Source organism: Grammomys surdaster, unplaced genomic scaffold (genome assembly GCF_004785775.1).
Source record: "Grammomys surdaster isolate TR1022 unplaced genomic scaffold, NIH_TR_1.0 192, whole genome shotgun sequence".
In the NCBI taxonomy this organism is placed as follows: Eukaryota; Metazoa; Chordata; class Mammalia; order Rodentia; family Muridae; genus Grammomys; species Grammomys surdaster.
The window spans coordinates 178,980-201,039 of NW_021604637.1; the positions used below are offsets into that span (position 1 = coordinate 178,980).

General features: G+C 46.5%; 1 protein-coding gene across 3 annotated transcripts in view; it reads right to left on the reverse strand.

The window, feature by feature from the left end:
- The window catches only part of Plekha1 (pleckstrin homology domain containing A1), a 55,219-nt gene extending 52,131 nt beyond the window's left edge, over positions 1-3,088 (reverse strand). For all 3 annotated transcript variants that reach the window (XM_028769425.1, XM_028769428.1, XM_028769427.1), the window contains exon 1: positions 2,985-3,088. The gene's annotated coding sequence lies outside the window, so the exon portion shown is untranslated. The remainder of the gene's footprint in view (positions 1-2,984) is intronic.
- Positions 3,089-22,060: the final 18,972 nt, after the last annotated feature.

Below are 22,060 nucleotides of genomic sequence, written 5' to 3' on the forward strand. Positions count from 1 at the left end.
GGGGAGGGAGGGGAGGGGGAGGGCGGGGAAGGGAGGGGAGGTAACAGTAAGGAAGGGAGGGAGCAAGAGAGGGAGGGAGGGAGGGAGCAAAGCTATTCAGTTTGTCTAATGGCTCATCAAATGTTCATTTAAATATAGTCCAGGAGTCACAAATGCACACATTCTTTACCACACAGAACCTCCCAGGAAAACTACTAATCCTTAAATTGTTTAGTTACTCTTGAATTGAAAGAGTTCTAGTTATGCAGCAAGTTATCAACAGGACATCTTTCTTTCTTTGTCTTTCTTTTTAAGACAAGCTTTTTCTATTATGTGGCTCTGGCTAGCTATCCTGAGCCCTGAAGCTCACTATGTAGACAGACCTGCCTAGAACTCACAGAGACCCATCTGCCTCTGACTCCCTCCCAAGTGCTGAGAAGCCTCAACAGGGTATCTTTTTCTTATATGAAAACATCCCATATGAATATATCTAAGAATAACTGAGCACTGTAGGCAAGCTTCTAAAGCTCCTGAATGTTTCTGCCCCATCAAGTCATTTCATATACAGGTCAATCTGTTCTCAAATGCTACTACACAAATGGTGGAAATAAATGAATAAAAAAAACAAATAAGAGCCGGGCGGTGGTGGCGCACACCTTTAATCCCAGCACTTGGGAGGCAGAAGCAAGCGGATTTCTGAGTTCGAGGCTGGCCTGGTCTACAGAGTGAGTTCCAGGCTATACAGAGAAACCCTAAAGGTGTGCACCACCACTGCCCAGCCAATTTTTGAAATTTTAAATAAAGTCTTGATATGCCAAAAAATACACTGCTCAGGCCTGTGGGAGGTGACTATTTGTATATCTTCAGCTAGCAGCTGGCAACTACTGGATGCTTAAAGCATCACTGCTACAACCTTGAAACTTTCTAGTCAAAGCCTCTGACACATCTGAAGTCACTACGCCCCACCAAAAAGCCATCTTCCTCATTCTTACATTACAGAGCTATGTAAACAAGAACAAGTGTACACCACGAAACATGTCCATGTTAAAGTCTGATTTAAATTATACTAGTAAATTATTTCTTAGATTCCCTTCTGGATTACAAATTATAAAGGGGGAGAGCAGGATTTACAATCTGAATAGTAGCATAACAGTAAAGAACGTTCATTCAGCCTTAGGCCCAGCAGTCAGTTTTTCAGCAGCAAAGTCCACATAAAGATATGCGTTACCACCTTTCCCAAGTGTCTTCCTAGGCGTTGCCCGAGGCATCTTATCCTATCTTTGACTACTGCCCACAGTAACTGTTTAAAGAATCCAATGCTATTCTTAACATCCTTAAATACTTCTAAAAAGGTCCTTCCTGCTTATGAACTCATGGCCGTTTCCTCACAATTGTATACTTATCCTGTCCCACTGTCACAGTCTCCGCCAAACAGATGTACACAGCACAGTCTTTCCTATTTTGCTACACTGCTAAACCCAAACAGAAAAAAGATACAAACCTCCTGCTTTCCCCGCCCCCAACCCCCAACAGCAACAGTGAAACTACAAGCCAACAAGATAAAGGGAGACTGAAGGCAACAAGTATATCACTTCCCTGCTGTGGCAAGCTATTGACCCTTTACTACAAGCACAGATTCACAATAAGTCCATTGACACAGTGTTATTTTTCAGAAGAAATCTGACATTTGGCACAGGATAGAGTTTATAACACTATAAGCTATTAATTTGATTTCTGCCTGACTTAATATTCTTGTTTAAACGTATCTCAGCTTTTAAAAATAAAGTTAACTTTCCGTATGAAAAGATGGTCCAAAATATGGAATATTTAAATTTGAGGAAAAATGCTTCGCCGCAAGTTTGTTGGTATGAAAAACTAAAACGCACTGTATTCAAAATTCGTGTTACTATTTTTGAAATAGTAGTTCCTTAACTCCAGCTGTAAACTAAAAATGGTTTTTCATTTTACTCCCAAAGAGTCTGAGTCACTTAACACTCTCCTAAACTTCGCTGCAGATTCGTCCAGTGGCCGTCAACGTAGAAAGCCTGGAAGCTAGAGAGCAGATTGCTCTACAGTCGTAAGACAATGGTATAAACCTTGGAGTGGGCTATTTGTTCCGGTTATTAAACACACAGGAAATAAGCTTTTCTACTTAGAAAACTAATTTACAAAGTGCAACACGACTTCATGAGAGTACAGAAAATCTTACTAAAATAGATAACGACCAACTCATCCAACCGAGTATTAGAAAGAACGGAAGGCGAACTAGAAAACGGAATGCCATAAACTACCTGAGTATCTGTTCCTTAAACCTGTCCTCGGGACTTGGCCCCGGACAAGATTAGTTTCTGAATTTTCTCGGCTCTCGGTCCAGCCTCAGCTTGGGAGTCGAGGAGAACGAAGATTCTACCAAAGGCTAAGCACCAGGAACACCAGGGCGCTTTCAACCTGACACCACTTTCTCCCCGGACGCTCTCCCGGGAGGGTCAATAGAAAGCATCCGAAAGGAACTACCAGCCGAGCAAGGCAGCCCTCCTCCAAGTCCGGCGCCCAGAGTTCAGGCTGCTCTCGGGTCCCACCCGCGTGACCTTGGTCAGGGCACTCCCAACCCTGCCACTCGCTGTCCGCACACGCGGGGAAGCGGGGCTGTGCCGGAGCGAGCAGCGGGGATGGGGCGGACACGGCCCTGGAGGCGCGGCGCTTCGACAGGCGTCGCCACCGGGATCCCGGACAGGGGCCGAGCCGCGGCGACCGCAGCGAGGACACTAGGGGCTGTGGGCCTTGGCGGGGACCCGCAGGGCGGGTCTCAAGCGCAGAAGAGCCCGCGCACAGGTGAGCCCGGCCTCGCCCAGGTGTGCGCGCCCGCGGACGCGCGAGGAGGCGCGGCCCCGCGCCCCCTCAGCTGCCGGTGGCCGCCTCACACTCGCCTCAGCCTCGCATCCCTCGCTCCGCTTTCCCCTTCCACACACGCACACCCAAGCTGCACGCCTCATGCCCCACTTTACCGCGGCCTCCGCCCGGAGTACCCGCGCCACCGCGGTCCCGGCTCCTTCAGGCACCCAGCTGCCGGGAGCGGCGCCCACGACCGCCCGCCCGCGCACTGCGCACGCGTGCACGCGCTGCCTCTACCCGACCAGACAGCGACTGAGATTCCGGAGCCGGCACTCCCAAACGCGAACACTACAAGTCCCGACAGGCTCCGCGCGCGCCCGACGGCGTGGCGGGCAAAGGAATCGGGTGTCTTCCTAGTTCCAGGGTGGTGGCTCGCCGCCGCGCGCGGGGCGCGCTGGGTTCCCCATGCCGCGCTGCATCCTGGGGCTTGAAGTTTTCGAGGACCACGAGGCTCGGCTTGGGACGTGGAACTTGGGGTTCTCTGATGTCATCTCCAAGAGCTGCGAGGCGCAGGGATCTTTAAAAATAGGTTTGGTTCCTTTGCAGATAATTTGCAAATGGGTACAGGAAACATAAAACTCACCGGTTGTGCACCAATTTTTTGCTCTTAACCACTTCTTTCTCAAAATGAAATTTCACCTCATCCTTATAATAGTGGTAATAGTCCAAGGAAATTTAGAGGATTGCTCAAAATTCTTTCAAGGAAATATTTAGAAACATTCAGCCTATTTGCTGAGCAACTACAGTGTATGAAGTCCCTGCCCTCGTGGAGCCTGTGTTTCATAAGGGGAGCTAGCCCTTTACAAAATATAATCCTTATACATTTTAATATGTGGGACAGAAGAATGAGGTTCAGAGATGGAGACAGGGGAGGCAGGCTTCATCAGAGGGGATGTCTTGTCCAGCAATGTTCTCTGAGGAAGAGATATTTGAGCTGAAACCTGAAGAAGGTGAAATATTCAAACATGCAAAGAACTGGGAGAGAATTACATACCTCACCTTTTCCAGTGAGTGACACACGCTGAGGCTCACAGTAATTTGTGGGGTTTGTGTCCTCCGTATCCTGTCTGCACAGTTGTGGATCGTGCCCTCTCACTTGAAAGTGTTTCTCAACATTTCTCATGACACCTTTCCTCTGTCGAGTATGTGAGACAACTAGGATATGCTAGTCTCGGAGCGAGATGAGAGGCTGGAGGCGTAGATAACTGGCCAACTGCCCTGTGCTGACTCTCCGGCTCGCATCTCCAGCTCCTTACATCCAAGGTGATCAACACCATACCTTCTGAGAAATCTCAGCTACACAGCCTTGACGAGAACCATCTGTCTCTTCTTCAGGTGGGAGTAGGGAGACTCATTTCCTCACCTACATAATGGTTGAAAAAGAGTCCACAGAGTAGCCAGCATAGCCCCTTTCATTTGGTCCATGCACTGAGCTTTTGCTGATTTAACTGAATGTGCAGATTTAAAAAAAAAAAAAAAAGTTTTCACATAAAAAATCCAGATGTAAAAAAAAAAAGAAACGAAAAAAGAAAAAAGAAAAATAAATAAAAAATAAATAAAAATTTTTAAAAAATCCAGATGTCACCTGATTTTCCCAAATTTTTGAGCTAAACTTCCTTGGCTTGAAGATCTGAAAGGAATTTCTGGCTTTTCAGCCCTTGGAGCCCTAGGAGAATCCATTGGGAGTAATTAGGATGTATGTAACAGACTGGCAGTTTGCTTGCATATCTGTAACAAAATACCTGAGAAAAGCAATTAAGTTAGGAAGGGCTTCTTTTGGCTCACAGTTTGAGGTATGCACGGTCTATCCTGGTAGATGAGGCATGGTAGCAGAAGAATCAGGGTTAGTCAGACTGCATCTGGCTCATATTCAGGATGGGTCTTCTCTCCTCAGGTAAACAGACACGCCCTGAGTTCTCTCCTTCCCCCTCCCCACCCCCATGCCTCATCTCTCTGTCTCTCCCTCTCTCCCTTTCTCTCTCTCCCATCAAGTTAGCAATTAAGTTCAACCAACACAATCTGAAAGTCAAATACAAGTTCAATGTCATTTTGTGATGGGAAATCCCTAACCCTGAAGCAGCGAGCTTCTATATCGACTCCCTCTGTGTTGGACCAGAGAACCATTCTCCTGATGGTTGTTAGCGTTTGACTAAGTAGTGTGCAACTGTGTAATGAATCCCAAAGCTTATTTGGCTTTGAGAGCTAAATGTATGTACAGTGACAGAAACCAGAGAAGCGACTCAATGTGCCCAATGACACACAGCCAAAGTATTCTCCGGGCTACTTTGAGGTTGGGATCCAGCCAAAACTTGACAGCTCTTGATGTCTTGATGTCTTGGGTAGGTATAGATGATAAAAGGTTCTCTGCTCTTCCCCTGCCCCACCCCCTTATTCAGTTCATTATATAACAGTACTTTCGCTGTTGTTTAAGAAAAAAGCATAAGCATGTGAGATATTCTTCTACTGACATTAGAGTCTGACAGCAAACCAAATGAAAGTAGGCCCAGTCAGTGAAAGAACAGAGGCGTGCTGGAGTATTTTGTAGAAGTTTCTGGACTGAAGGCCTTGTAATTTACCTTTGAAGCATCGCTGCCCCGTCCCATCACCATGCTTCACACGGATGAAGTATTTGAGTGTTTTATTCCAAATACTCCTTGGGTGTTCGCTACACACTTACAGCAAGACATCAGTCCCTCTGATAAAACCAAGCAGGCTAGAGCACAAAAGTCAGGAGAGACTAGTCCAAACGCATATGGTGTTCCTGGATGTCATTCTCTCTCTCTCTCTCTCTCTCTCTCTCTCTCTCTCTCTCTCTCTCTCTCATTTTTAGTTTTTGAGACAGGATTTCTCTGTGTAGCCTAGCTGTCTTGGAACTCACTCTGTAGACATTGCTGGTCTCAAACTCACAGACATACGCCTGCCTCTACCTCCCAAACACCAGGACTAAAGGCGTGCACCACCACCTCCCAACTGTCACTTTCCTCTTTGATACAGTCTTTGACTTCCCTCCCCAGGAACACTCTGAACCTTTCTGCCTTACCTCCTCTCCTTTGCAGCACTCATATATTATTTACATAAGCCTGAGCAGAACGTCACCCACATATCTCATTGGTCTTATTTTCCTTCTGTCCCACCAAAATAGAAGCCCAACCCTGACAATGCTTAATCTAATGTTTAATTCGCCGCTGTTCTCTGTCTTGAACGGAAACGTGTGCTGAACATCACAAGCCTCCTTCTCTGTTCAGTCAGACTCAAAGGGTAAGACGCAGGAACAATGCTGAGGTAAATCCCCAGACGTCAGGACCAAGGTGAGACAAGGATTAAACATGAACAGAACTCTTTCTGAACCCGGTGCTGTCCTTCGTTCCCTCCAGAAACTTGGAGGCAGAGTTAAAAAACAAAACAAACAACAACAAAAACCACCACCAACAACAACAACCCAGCTCTGTTCTAATGTTTGGTGTAACTGTGAACTGGAACCAGGAGAGAGCTAGAGCTTTAGCTCTGCAGCTGCATAGGAGAAGCTGGCCCTTGGCGCTCTGCCACACCCACACACCTGGCAACAAGCTAGTGATGGGAAGGATGGTTCCTGGTAATTATCCAGGGCTGGTCGGGTTAAGGGACTTGCCAGACTACAAATGAGGTGGCTGCAGTCTCCTTCAGGAGCTACATCTTGTTCAGTACAATCCTGCTCCAGGAATAAATGTAAAGGACTGTTCTGGAAGGATTGGTGTCTGGCCAGGTGCAAGAAAAGTAAGATTGCCAAGTGGGTCAGCAACTACCCAGAATCCCAGGCCCACAAAGAAAAAACAAGAGCGAGAGAGACAGAGAGAGAAACAGAGAGAGACAGACAGACAGACAGACACACACACAGAGAGACAGACAGAGAGAGAGAGAGAGAGAGAGAGAGAGAGAGAGAGAGAGAGAGAGATCAGCTCTAACACCTGAAGGAAGCAGAATTAGGCTTTTCCTGATTTTTTTTCCTTTTCTTTTTCTTTCCTGATTTCTAATCATCAGACAACCAGGGCAAAGCATAGCCCTCCTCATCTGGATAGATGTGATAGATAGAAAGCCACCTAGTGCCACTGACGTGCCCAAAGTCTCCAGCTACTCTGTGATCTCTGGGCTCTAGAAGCTTCTAAGCACACGAGATGGCTGCTTAATCCTAGTCTAACCCTCTGAGCACACGCGGCAGGTCTGGGATGCAGACAAGCCCTTTGCCCCAGTTTGCCATCCAGACTTGAAAAGCAAGGTTTTCTGAGCTCAAGGTTACCATATGGCTAAGTTGCCCCTTGCTATGTTAAGGTAAAGAATACTCTTTTTTTTTTTCCCCTATTTGCAGTGGTTCTGTTTTTCGTTTTTCTTTTTTGTTTTAATATTTATTTATTTATTTATTTATTTATTTATTTATTGTATGATTGTATGTATGTGAGTACTCAGTACACTGTCACTTTCTTCAGACACACCAGAAGAGGGCGTTGGATCCTGTTACAGATGGTTGTGAGACACTGTGTGGTTGCTGGGAATTGAATTCAGGACCTGTGGAAGAGCAGTCAGTGCTCTTAACCACTGAGCCATCTCTCCAGCCCGGTAAGGAGCATTTTTTGAAGGTGAAGGCTCTTTTCAGAGGAAACTGGGAATGATTCCATCTTGGCATCACAATCGTGGGAAATCCTTCTCACATCACCACCAATCAATCACCTGTCTGCTTCAACCAAACTCCAGCTGCAGTCAGAGGTTGCTAGCTATTCCCATCCATCTCCCCATTTTCCAGAAGAGATTTTTTTTTTTAAGGTTTTTTGAGAGGGTTTCTCTGTGTAGCCCTGGCTGTCCTGGAACTCACTCTGTAGACCAGGCTGGCCTTGAACTCAGAAATCCGCCTGCCTCTGCCTTTCAAGTGCTGGGATTAAAGGCGTGCGCCACCACTGCCCAGCATCCAGAAGAGATTATTAGCGCTCAGCAACAAGAGCTAAAAGCCTCAGGTGTCCCAGAGGGTTATGTCCTACAATCTGCTCCCTAATAAAGAGAACATAGAAATGTCGATTTTTACAACAATCCCATGGCTGCCTTGTCTCACCCCAGGAAAGGACCTCAAGGAACCTGGGTTCTACATCCATCTGACCAGCTGGGTGATCTCGGCCCATTACCTGACTTCTCTGAGTGTTAACATTGCTTCTTTGCAAATAGAGGGGATGCTAGAGCTTTATGGTTTCCTAGGGAGTCTTAAATTTAATAACACTTGTAAAAAGTCTGGCCCGCAGACTGGCCCCATCACTATGAGCTGTTAAGTGGTTTATCCCAGTTTCTTGGGCTGCTACAGACTCCACATGTATCAAGGAGACTGGCATGGGACTGGCAGCTTGGGCTTTGGGGAGTTTCGCATGGCAGGACCAGGTAGATCCAGTGCTGGGGAGATGGAAGGGTTCCAGATGTGTCTAATGTGGGGATTCTGGTTTGATTTGTCTTCTGGGGTCCACAAAAGTAAACACATACTTAAGCTAACAAAGAGAGACTCAGGCTTGCCTGGAACAGTTTCATGGTTATCATCCCGTGACTCCCTGAGGAACATTTTAAATTTAAAGGCTCCTAAGTTGCCCCCACCCTTGACAATAGGCCCACCCCCAGGCAACAGCTAAGGCAACTCTAAATCTGGCATCCTTTCACTGACCCCCCTGGCATGTAAACACATCTTTGTCCCCAGCTGGCACTTAATAACTGTACTTTATAGTGAAACAAAAGCTGCAATCAGAGTCTGACAATGGAAGCTGCAGTCAGTGCTGAACAATACCTCGAATTCCCTTGGTGATCTCCCCCATCCGCAGCTGTGAGAACCAGAAGTTCTAGCGGGAATTCCAGTCAGCATTATTCACCCAGCCTCACTGTGGCTTGTTTGAATCATGGCTTTCCTGCCTCCTCAGCGGGGCTTTCGAGGGTCTGAGATGGCACGCCATGCCTGGGCCAGAGCCAAAAGCAGGTGTACCCACAGGAGCTGGCGCTGAGAAGGCTGTGCGGTGGCCATGTGACAAAGCCAGAGGGCCCCAGGCTGGAGCAGCCATCCCTGCACCAGCCCTTCATGCAAGACTTCCTCCAGATGAAGGAGACCTGTTTCCTGAGCACACTATGGTCTCGCATTCCAGAACCTGTCCAGCCGCTGGCCGCTGTGCCCAGCCAGATCCTGAACCCTTGGAGAAGAGCAGAATCTGAGACTGCTAATCCAATATCAAGGTCCCTGCTGCACCATAGACACCATTCCGTCTGAATCCCTGGCCAATGTGTGTGTGTGTGTGTGTGTGTGTGTGTGTGTGTGTGTGTGTGTGTTGTGTGTGTGTACATTTCGAGTAGCTGAGGCTGACCTCAGTCTCCTTAAGCACCCAAGGATGATCTTGACTTTCTGATCTTCCTGCTTCTACCTCCCAAGTATTGGGAGGCTGAACCCAGGACTTCGAGAATTCTGAGCAAACTGAGCCACATTTCTAATAATACTGTCTTTCCTTCTTTCTTTTTCATTTGCTTGAGGAATAACTTAAAGTCTCTAATTGTTAAATGTAAAACTCAATAAACTTTATCTAATGTTTGGTTTCAGACCTGGGGACAATGAACTGCATATTTTGCATATCAAAGGAGATCCGGCCTCCAGGTTCTCCCAGCATCCCTCAGTCCCTACCTAGCATACCCTCCCCCAACCCTGAATTTTCCATCCCAGTGGCTGGGCTGCCCTTCTCCCTATGCTTCTCCCTCTTTTTTTCTCTCCTCTGCGCGTGTGCCCTTCCTCTCTTTCTCTTCCCTCTCCCCTCCTTCCTATGGCAACTCCCCTGGCCTCAATCCTTGGGGCCAGTGAACTCTCTCGAGAGCAGCTTTCCAATAAGCCTGTCTTTAATATATTCTAATCTGGCTTGAATTGTCTCATTTCACTGGCAGAGAAATAACATCCTCCTCCCAAGATACAGTTCCAATATCCCACAAGACTTCTATGCCAGCTGGAGCTATCCACTCTGGTGGCTAATGTCATCATAGAAAGCTTAGTATTACCTGTTCTTGTACCTCACAGAATGGCAACAGCACAGTATGTAATGTAGTCTTTGATGGTCTGAAAGCTTTTGCTCAGCATTGTCTCTATGACACAAAAATGTGTCACATCCCTGTGTGGTATTACGTTTTGTGAACAGCATACAATTCATTCTTTTACTGCAGGACATTTGAAGATATAGTTTAAGACTAGGGTGAATCAAATTGCTTCAAACTTTCTTACGCTCTTTTTTGTATACATTTGTACTTTTTGCCCCTGGATGGTAAGTGGCATTGGCAGGTGATCCAGTAGAAGTATCTTTATCTTCTTGAGAAACTTAAGGATCGGATGTTAGAGTCTAGCCAATGCTTACCTCAGCTCTCCCCTTCTCACAGACACCACCAGCTGGTGAGCTGCTGGGACATTGTCTGCGAGCCCAGTCAGGCTTGCCTGTGACCCCACTGTTTCACCTGGGAAGTGAGTCTGTATCAATGGGTGGCACATCCTGTTCCCCTCCCCCCTCCCCACCTGCCTGGGATTAAAAAGCCTGGCTGCAATCTCCTGCTGTGAATATCCCCCCCCAACCCCCAACCCCATCCGCAAAAGGGATAAGAAGTTTTATTCTCTGCCTAGTGGACTTTGATTCTCTTGAGAGACTTTGCTACACTGTGTGTCTCATGGTAGGTGCTGGGGCCTGAGCTCTCCTCAGGTCCTCCTGCCATGGTTGCACTTCTACGTGTCCATGGAGGTAGTTAATAACTCTTCTACTAAACTCCTTAGTTCCCCCAGTACTCTGTCTCAGTATCCTCTTGAGATCACATCCAAATGCCAATAAGAAGTAGCAATACTGCTCTAGAGAGCACCAACTTGACTCCCACCAGCAATGCAGTGTGATAGCTGCAGTTGCTCCACACCCTTGCCAGCCCTTGCTGTTGTTGACCCTTTCCTTTGAGCCTTCCTAGTGGGTACATAACAGAATCTTATCACGTTCTCATCAATTTGAAAATAGCTCCACACTCTCCTATACAGCCTGGGCTTAGACTCAGGGATCTTATTGGCCTTGGTGTGTAGATTTAAAAATAAAACTGAAGGGCTGGAGAGATGGCTCAGCGGTTAAGAGCACTGACTGCTCTTCCAGGCGTCCTGAGTTCAGTTCCCAGAAACCACAGGGACTCCCAACCATCTGTAGTGGGATCTGATGCCCTCTTTGGTGGGTCTGAAGAGAGCAACATCGTACTCAGATACATAAAATAAATAAATCTCTAATAAATGAATAAAACTGAAGATAAGAGAAAGAAAGAGCCAAAGACCAGCACAGGGCCCCTCCGACTCTTGAGCATGGGTTCCTTTCTATGATGTGTGTCAGGTCAGAATGAAATCAGGTCTGGCCAAGCAAGCTGCTATGATCTTAACCTGTCAGTGTCACAGGGGAAGGGGAGGGCCAGAAGGAAGTGGTGGAGCTCCTGGGTTGGCTGTGGGAGCTCAAGTGTGTTCCTGAGCAGGAAGCCACCACTGACAATCATGCACTCTACCTAGCAGAGCCAGTCTTCTTGTGTGTTCTCACTGTAATCCCAATACCTTTCAATCAACAAACAGAAGTCTGGTCACCTCCCATCACCCCCCCCCCCCCTCTCTCTCTCTCTCTCTCTCTCTCTCTCTCTCTCTCTCTCTTTCTCTCTCTCTCTCTCAAAATTTTATTTCTTATTTTATGTGTATGTGTGCTTGCCTGCATGTATGTATATGCATCATATATATGCCTGGTGCCCGTGAAGAGCAGAAGACAGTATCAGATTCCTGGAACTGCAGTTACAGATGTTGTGAGTGACCATGTGGGTGCCAGGATCAGATCCCAGAGCCCTTCTGTTGTGTTAGAAAGCAGCTTGTATCCACCATGTGAAGAGGCTTATTGGGGGGAAGCCAGGAAGAGAAGAGGAAGAAGGAGTGAGGGGTCGGGGTGAGGGTGTCTCTTTGGGCTGCGATGTAATCTCGCGCACTACCACTCGCAGGTAAGACTGTGGGCAGGTAAAGTTAATGCTGGGAATGTGTGGTGGTTGCCATGACAACAGACATGCAGGTTCTTGGTGCCTAGGGGTGACATCATCGCTGGATTCTGAGGCTGTAGGCTGCTTCTGATGCCAACACTTTCTAAGAGCAGTAAGTGCTCCTAACCACTGAGCCGTCTGTTCTGGGCTGACTCTTAGCTGTCTGGTAACACTATCCATTTTCTCTACTCTTCCTCCCCTGAGTAGAGCCCTACCATCTCCACCTGAACCTCATCTCAGCCTCCTCCTCAAGCCAACTTTCATATACAAACTCTACAGATCTGTCCTGCTTAAGAGTGTTTCATGACTCCTGCCTGACTAAGACTCTGCCCACGAAAAGTCAGGCTACTGGGGAGCACACTTGTTAATCCCAGCACCCAGGAAGCTGATCTCTGAATTTGAGGCCAGCTTGGCCTACAGAGCAAGTTCCAGGACAAGCAAGAGTTACACAATTTTGCCCAAGTGCAGCGTCCCAGGTATTGTCAAGGTAGAGGAACACAGAGTTGTTTCTGGGAGGCAAGACTACTTCTAGGTTGTGGGCAAGTCTTGAAGCAGATCTGGCTTTGGGGAGAGGTACTGGAAATTGGAGACAAGCTTCACGCCTAGAAGGGACTGGAGAACATAAAGAGCAACATGGGAGGACATTCATGGGACACACTACAAGGAATATTAGGACCTACTCAGGGTTCACTCTGGCAGCAGCCCCAGGTGACTTCCAAACCCTTACTTTCAGCTTCGGACACCAAACTCCATAGCCCCTATGAATCCTGGGAGAACAGAGCTCATAGAAGGATCAGTGAGCCGAGTAACAAGGACCGAGGACTGGAACCCTGTGTGCTGAACTCTATCTCGGGCAGTGCCACATGGTCCTCATCCCTCAATTACCTTGGAACCCACTGGAGCTTCGGACCTGTCCAAAGGCTGATCAGGGGATTCTGCTTCAAAATTCATTGCAGAATTCCTGTTATTTCTCTCTTGTTCTTCACATGAGTGTGTTAGGTCCATCAATATAGTTTTAAATCCAGTATGGCATTCCAGCAGTAATACTGAGAAAGCCTCACATCCAGGATCTGCTTCTAGTTAGGCTTTTTGTCAGAAAGAGATGATAAGTAGGGACTCCAGTGTTAAAGTGCCTGGCATGCAAGAAAATGACTTCCGTTCAGATCCCTAGCACACATGTAAAAGAAACCAGGCATGGTCTCCTGTATCTGCAACGCTAGCACGAGCAGGTGGAGACAGGGGATTCCCCAGAGCTCAGTGTCTACCCAGTCAGGAAGCACCAGGTTCTGTGACAGACAGATCAGAAAAGATCAGGTGGAGAGCAGCAAAGGAAGGCACCAAATGTCAGTCTCTGAAACACATGCACAGGTATACACAGCACACATACACCACACACACACACATATATACACACACCACAGGTATATACAACACACATATACCACACATACACACCACATAAACCTCATATACACTACACACACACACCCCACAGATATACATAGCACATGTATACCACACACACATACACGTCACACCAACCTCACACAGATTACACACACACATCACAAACACATCTGCATACATGCACACACACCCTACATGTATACACAGCGCACATATACCACACACACATACACATCACACAAACCTAACATATATTACACACACACGCACACATATATACCACACAGGTATACACAGCACATATGTACCATACACACACACGTACACATTATACAAACCTCACATACACTACACCACACACACACACACACACACCACAGGTATACCCAGCATGCGTATACCACATATCAACACACACACACACACACATACACACAGACACACAGGAGACAATATTACTTAGGAAAACTGCTTTAACATTGTGACAGTGACTGACCTTTTACAAAGACCCAAATGATCATGTCTCCATGATCTAAGTTTTTTGACCCACGACGCTAAGTCCAAGCTCACTGGCTTGCCCGATTTGTGGCTTTGAGCCACTCATTGAAACTCATTTCTGAGATCCAGTTTGTTTTCTCATTGGGAAACCAGTATCTGCTGCAGAAAGACTATAAAGATGGCACTTGGCACATAGTAAGTGCCAATAAGTGTCTTCTGTGATGATCTCCACTGGTCCACTACAGGAGTCACATGGGACCTCTAGGCAGCCTGCTTCCTGGCTTCATCACCTGCTTCCCAGCAACAGTTGAGCTTGTTTCTCCTGCTTATCCTGAGATGCCCTCTTGCTCTCTGCTTCCCTGCCCACATGCTGCCCGCCAGACTGTTTGTTTTGGATGCAGGAGGCCAGCCAGGGAGTGGCGGGCCTGCCCATACTGTTCCTTGAAACAAAAGCTGATCCCTGAGTCATAGCTGAGAGAAACCAGCACATCTAAGCACCCACAGACACATCAGAGGCAGAGTGCCCTGGGGGCAGAGGTGATAGGGACAGGAGCTCAGCAAGCCTGGCAATAGGTGGGAGATTTGTCCTAGGGAAATGTAGAATACTGAAGGGTTTTGAGTAAGAGACAGACAGAATCAGATCTGGGAGGTGAGCCCTAGGGAAGCCTGGCGCCCCGCCCCAGTCCAGCCCCCTTGTCTTTGTCTTGGGTGTCTCTGTATCAGCTAAGGCTTTAGAGTGACTGTACTCTGGCCTCATTTGCAATGTTCTTCACTGACAGTGCCCCCCCCACACACACACACACTGTCCTTCAGGTCCTGCTTGCTCTACCAATTCCAAGAACCCTCTCTAGGTCCCCAGCACATGACCGGGATTTCCACTTACAGAACCCATGGCTTTCCCACACATACCCAGTGGAGAAAGCCACTTATAACTGTTGCCTTAGGCAACTAATTCTTGGAGCACATGAAGCTGTGGGAAGAACAAAATCTTTGAGGTCAGAAGATCTGAGTTCAAGTTCAGAGTCTACGTAGCAGCTTCATGGTCTCCTCTGAGCCACACTTCTCTTTTGTCCGCAGGCCAGCACAGGTATCTCCAAGGGTTATGGTATCAAGGGAATTTTAAAGTGCTTGGTAAACACTCAGATCAAATAAAAGCTGGAGACAGGCGACATGGCTGCAGTGCCAGGGAGGCCTCGTGTGGGAACCCTGGCCCAGCCTCCACTCTTGGCTGTCTTTAGACAGGTCGTCCAATCTCTCTGGGATTGTTTGCCTCCTCTGTAGGTGGGAAGTTTAATAACTAACTGCCTCTGGAACTAGTGTGATAGTCTAGTACGTTAAGAGCTCAGCACCATACCTGCCATATGGTTACCTGGCAACGGATGTCATCACCTCTACCTCCTCACTGTTAGAGATAGAGCTTTGGACTTTGGAGTTTATATGTATCTGTTGGTTGCCTAGATGGTGTTACATTAGAGAGAGAGAGAGAGAGAGAGAGAGAGAGAGAGAGAGAGAGAGAGAAAGGAGAGGAGGGGGAGGGGGGAGGGAGGGAGGAAGAGGGAAAGGGGGGGCAAGGATATGTTTGATAGAGTTATGGTCTCTGCAGGCCAATCCTGAGGCATCCCTTCCCCTGGAGGTACCAGATAGGTACGGAATAGAGTTTATTTAGGGCATGAGAAAGGAGAGAGGAGAAGAAGGAAGAAGAGGAGGAGGAGGAAGAGGAGGAGGATAAGGGTGGCCAGGAACACCTGGAGAGAGAGGGGTAGAAGGAGGGGGAAAGAAGGAGAAGGGGCAGAGAGTAAGAGTAAGAAAATAAGAGAGTGAGGAGGGGGCAAATAGCCCTTTTATAATGAGTCAGGCATACCTGGCTGTTGCCAGGTAACTGCAGCAGAGCCTAGAAGGAATGCTAGCAGCCAGTTTCATTTCTGTCTGACCAAGTGTAAGGAGAGACGAAAAGTGAATAAGGTTGATGGGTGAGTGCAGCGTGGATAAATGGATGGAGGGTTGGAAGGACAGAGGGAAGGAGGATGGATGAAGGGCTGAAGAGATAGGTACTGGAGGAGTGAATATGTTTGTGAACAAATGACTATCTAATTAAATAAATAATGAATCAGCAGTTGGATAATCAAACTGAGAGCCAAACTAAACCAAGGAGAAAAATAAGCACTCGAATAAATGACCAATGTCTAGAAAGAGTAAATCTGTAAAAAAAAAAAAAAAAGACGTCAGGGAGATTGGACAAGAAATGATTGTTCTGAGTAACCCAGAGGCCATCTCCTTCTGTTTGTCCTTCGCAATATAAGTAACATGTAGTTACTACACGGGCCCTTTCCTTAGAGGTAGACAGACTTTACAGATTGTTATGCAAGGCACTAAAGTTCCTGAAGAATCAAGGAATGAGAGCAGATGCCAGTAATTCTAGAACTCAGGAGGTTGAGGCAGGGTGATTGCAAATTTGAAGACTGCCTGGGATATTTAGTGATACCTTGTCTTGAAACAAAACAGTTTCTGAGAATAGCATCCTTGAAGGTACAGCCTACACTGACACAGAGGTCAGCCTTCTGGGACCATATGAATTAAGAAAGAATCTACTCTGAGATGCCATGGAGAAGATCCACCCACTGCCTGAGGTATCTTCTACAGTCTACGGAAGAGGAGCTTCGTTTGAGGAAGCCTCATTTACCTCATTGCAGAAGATATGCACGTGATATCAAGTTAGAATCATAGGAGATGGGAATCTGGACTTGGGCATGGCTATCATCTCTCGCCGATTGTGAGCCTATAGCGTGAGGCTGTAGTGCCCGTGCGTGAGCATGGGTCCTGTTGGGCTGCACTGTGGTTCCGGTGCGTGTCTGTTCCCCAGGTGGCTGAACCACAGCTCAGGGAGCAGAAGCATGGAAATTTGACTGAGTTCACTCCACCCCGGCACAAGGCAGACATTGGGCTATGAGAAGTTGCAGAACTCTGCTCCAGGTGTGGGGAGATCTCAGTCTGAGGTCCCGTGGGGGCAGAGCTCTTTGGTCGGGGGTCTCCAGGCCGAGGTAGCTGGCGGGAGACCAACGGTCTCAGCCCTTGGGCTCACAGACGCTGCTGGGAGAACACAGAAGGACTGAGGGGGGATGGGGTGGAGGGAGATACAGGCTGAATCAGCCCGCAGCCTAGAGGGACGAGGGAGAGAAGCTCCAGCAGAGTCCCGAGGGAAAATGAAACTCTTGGTCACTGCAACTTGCTTCTTGTTTGGCTGGGTCATGGCTGGCTACCTTGCTTGAGTTGGCAGCCTCCCGTGCCTGGAACTCAGAGAGGTCCTCCAGCAGGAGATTAAGGCTGTGGCTCATTGGTTGAAGGCTCCCTCTACGGCCGAAGATGAGAGGAAGTCCATTGTTTTAAAAGGTTTATTGTCACTGTGGAAAGTGGATGAAGCAGTACACCACGTCCTCAGGGCGGGCCTGAGGTTAAATACCTTTTGTGAGTAGAAGGAGGGTCTAGGAAGGAATGCTTAACTGGCTATGCCCTCTGGCCTTTAGGTATCTCATTAATATGGAGATCTCTTGAGGCTATGCAGCCCGTAGTCATTCCCTCTCCCTGTGCTACATGACCAAAGGCCATAAACCTTTCTTTTCTTTGGGAGGGGCTGTGGATTAGTGAAAGGAACTATGGCCCAGGAGCAAGGCCGAACACCTGCCTAATACCATAAGGGTATTATCCAGAGTTCAAGGCCTGTGCTCCACCAGGTACCCAGCTGCCTCTCACAGCCCACTACCCCACACTATAGGTCAGGAAATAGCTGTCAATCATTACATCACTCTCATGGCAATAAACAAAGACTTATATGTAAAGATATCTTGGCCAAGAAACTGCTCATAAACACTGGTCTCTTTCAAAAGTCATCCTGGGAAGCAATCAGGCAGTGCCAACCCTCTTCTCACCCTGACATAAGCCCTTTGCAATAGTAAGTAGTAAGAACGTTCCTTCGGAAACTTATATCAAAACTTAATCCACTCCCCACCTTCTACCCACACACACCGTTCAGAGGATGCTGATATTTGGAGGCTGGATCTTGGGGAAGTAATTGGGGTTAAATTAGATATCATGCTGGTGTCCCCCTGAGGGATTAAAGGAGACCTAAACAGATGCCATCCCACCACACATCATCCTCTGCACACTGTGTTGAGCATGAAGGTCTCCTAAGTGCTAAGCAAATGTCAGCATCACACCCTCAGACTTCTCAGACACCTCAACTGTGGGTCAAATAAATGTCTATGTGTGCAAGTTGCTGGTTTTGAGTATTTTATTATGGTAACCCAAAGCAAAGGTAGCCCTCTATGGGAAGATTCTTCTAAGGCTTAAGATTGGTAACAGAGTAAAAACAAAACCCTAGGTTTGAAGCTGGGGAGATGACTCAGTTGGTGAAGTGTTTGCTGTCCAAGTGTGAGGACCCATGTTTGGATCGCTGATACTCATCTGAAAGCCAGGAACAACAGCCATGTCTGTAACCCCATTAAGGGTAGGATGGGGTAGGGATAGGTGGATCCTTGGAGTTCACTGGCCAGCCAACTTAGCCAGACAAATGAGTTTCAGGTTCCATTCTCAAAAAATATAAGATGGAGAAGGACTGAGGAAGATACCCGATCTTGATCTCTGGTCTCTGCATGCACACACATGCTGCACACACATGCTACATATAGATGTATGTACACCCCCCCCACACACTCACACACCACACACACACTACACCTGTCTTAGGGTTTTTATTGCTGTAATAAAACAAAAGCAACCTGGAGACAAAAGGGTTTATTTCACAGTTTATAAGTCTGTTTCTGGGAAGCCAAAGCAGGAAGGAAGACAAGGCAGGAACCTGGAGGCAGGAACTCAAGCAGAAGCCATGGAGGAAGTCCGCTTACTGGCTTAATGACTAACTCAGCTCACTTTGTTATAGCACTCAGGGCCATCTCGTGCATAGGAGTGGAACTACTACTATGGTTGGGTCCTCCCACATGAATCACTAGTTAGGAAAGTGTACTATAGATCTGCCTGCAGGGCAATCATATGGAGATATTTTCTCAATTGAGAATCACTTTTCCCAGAGGACAATAGAGTATGTCAAGTTGACAAAGAAACTAGCTAGAATAAAAACAACATCACAGAGAGAGAGAGAGAGAGAGAGAGAGAGAGAGAAGGGGAGGGGGGGGGGGGAGGGAGAGAGGGAGAGGGAGAGGGTGTGGGAGAAGGAGAGACAGAGCCTAGTTCACTTTAATGTCATGATCTTACATGTACAAATTTCCCAAGTGAAAAATAACAGTCTTCACTCACCAAAACTAAGAATAGCACGACTGAACTTGCATGTGTTTGTTTATTGCTTGCAGGAAGAGGGTCCCTCTGTCACTGCTTAGCATATCAGGGCTCAAACAATTCTGACTGCCTTGTTATTACTACTAATTGAGATAATTAATATCCAAGAGGATCTCTATTGTGTGTTTTCTATTTGGGCTTTAAACTAAAATTTAAAGTTCTGGCTGAAGTGAAACTGTGAAACAAACCTAGCTGAGAGGCCTTCTCTTGGGGTGTGAGGGATGAAGCCGGTGGAACACAAGGCAGGTTAGCTCTATGTGCTTCTAAACAAGGATTAGGAAAGCAACTAGTGCTGCTGGGCTCCCCAGAGTGGCTGTCACCATTAGGAAGGAGTAAATGTCCCTACCAGGGCCAACCCCCCAAGTGTCAATTTCACACAACTAGCCATAGAGCGCATCACTTAGTCACTCAAGCACAAGACAAACATATCCCTCTGCTTTCCATTCCCCTCCCCCTTCCAGCAGGCATGGAGGGGGCGGGGAGTCTTAGCCACTTTAGAGTTTAAGTTGAAAGCAACCCAGCCAATACATAGAATTTGCAATCAGTGAAAATCACCTCATATCCCAAACCTGGCAAATATCTTTCCAGATACCTCTCATCTAACTAGAGATAGAGGTTTCACAAAATACAACATTCTACATCTTATTCCAAGAAATTTAAATCCTGAAGTAACTAAACATACTCAGGAAGTTACAAAGAGGGTACAAAGAAACACTCTGTATTCTTCATGGTTACCCTGGTTACCCACAATGGTTACATATACACAATTATAGTATAATATCAAACCCAAGAAGAAATTGACACTGCTACAATATATGCAGATAGCTTTATTCCTCTTGTCACACTGTGTGTAACTGTAACAGGCAAGTTACAGATGCACCTGTCACCGCAGAAGTCTCCTGTTTGAGGTTGACTTTGGGGCCCATCCAAATCTTTAACAGTTCATTCTTTTGTAATGGTAATTAGTATTTCCATGGTTTGGTTTTCGTTTTGTTTTGTTTTGAGACAGGTTTCTCTGTGTACCTTGGCTGTCCTGGAATTCACTCTGTAAAACAGACTGGCCTCAAACTCACAGAGATATGCCTGTCTCTGTCTCCCAAGTGCTGGGATTAAAGGGGTGCACCAACCCAGCCTGGTTTGGTTTGAGTATATTACAATGTATTTGTTCATTCACTTATCGAGAATTTAAGAAATATATTTTGGTTACTTCCAATCTGTGACTGTCACAAATAAAAAGGTTTTAAGTAATCATGTGCATTGCTTTGTTTTTGTGTGTAAATTCCCAAGAGTGAAGTTTCTGGGTCACGTTACAAATAGGTTAAACAAGGCCGGGCGGTGGTGGCGTACGCCTTTAATCCCAGCACTTGGGAGACAGAGGCAGGCGGATTTCTGAGTTCGAGGCCAGCCTGGTCTACCAAGTGAGTTCCAGGACAGCCAGGGCTATACAGAAAAACCTTGTCTCAAAAAACCAAAAAAAAAAAAACAAAAACAAACCAAATAGGTTAAACAGTTTTGGGTTGTGGTGTGTGTGTGTGTGTGTGTGTGTGTGTGTAACTAAACAAATCATTATACAGATATATTCTCCTTACATTTTGTCCTAAGCAAAATTCCATTGCCTTAGAATGATCATTTTGTCTGTGTAAAGTTCACTGAGATGCAGAGTGTGGAACTGTGCAATGTCTTGAATGGTATCTGTAATCTAGCTGCATGATGTTTTTATTTGTGAGTTCATTAGAATCAAGCAATTTCAATGAATTAAAACAACACTGCCATTTCACCCTTGCATTAGTGATGTGTGAAGGACCCACTTTCCTATCTTTGCCAGATTGCTCTTATAACTTTTATAGCAGCTATTTTAATAGGTATTCTTTATCATTCTTTGTGTTCAGAGAACTTCCTTCAGCTATTTTTTAGAGTCTGTCTCTAGGCAACAAGTGCTCCTAGCCTTCCTCCCACTGAGAAGTCTTGCTTGCTCTTCAGTCTTAATAGTTTTACTGGATATGGAATTTTGGGTCAACAGCATTCTTTCAGAACAATGGTTCTCAACCTTCCTAACGCTGTGACCCTTTAATACAGTTTCTCATGTTGAGGTGACCCCCCAACCATACAATTATTTTCACTGTTACTTCATAACTGTAATTTTACTACTGTTATAAATAATAATGAAAATATATGATTGCAGGTTATCCTAATATGCAACCCTGTGAAAGGTCGTTCGACCCCATTGTGGCTTTTCAGCTCTAAAATTTCCATTTGGTTCTCCTTTGAATATTCTATTTGTTAACAACATTTCTATTTCTGCACTGATACTTTCACATGTGCCTGTGTATTTGGGTGGTATACATGTGCCTGTGGGAGAATGTGTCTGTCTGTATGCATGAAGAAGCTAACCAATGAAGCCAGGCATCTTGCTCCATCATTCTGTCTTATCCTTTGAGACAGTCTTTCACTGAGGCTTGAGCTAGGCTGGTAGCCAGCAAGCCCCAGCAATCTTCCTGTCTCCTTTCCCTACAATGCTGGGGTTACAAACACCTGTGAAGCCACTTCTGGCTTTTCAGGTGGGTGCTGGGATCTGAACTCAAATCCTCCAGCTTACATAGCCAGTAGTATTACTTCTGAGCCCCCTCTGCAGCCCTGGGATGGAAACTTTTGGATTGCTTGCTTGCTTGCTTGCTTGCCTGCTCATAGCACTTTTGCAGTTGATTTATTGGCATATACAATGGCTACTCTAAAGTTTCTGGCAAGTCATTCCAATCTGTGTCATTTCATGGGGGGTCTGTTGAACTCTTTCTTTTTTCTTTCTTTCTTTCTTTCCTTCTTTCTTTCTTTCTTTCTTTCTTCCCTCCCTCCCTCCTTTCTTTCTTTCTTTCTTTCTTTCTTTCTTTCTTTC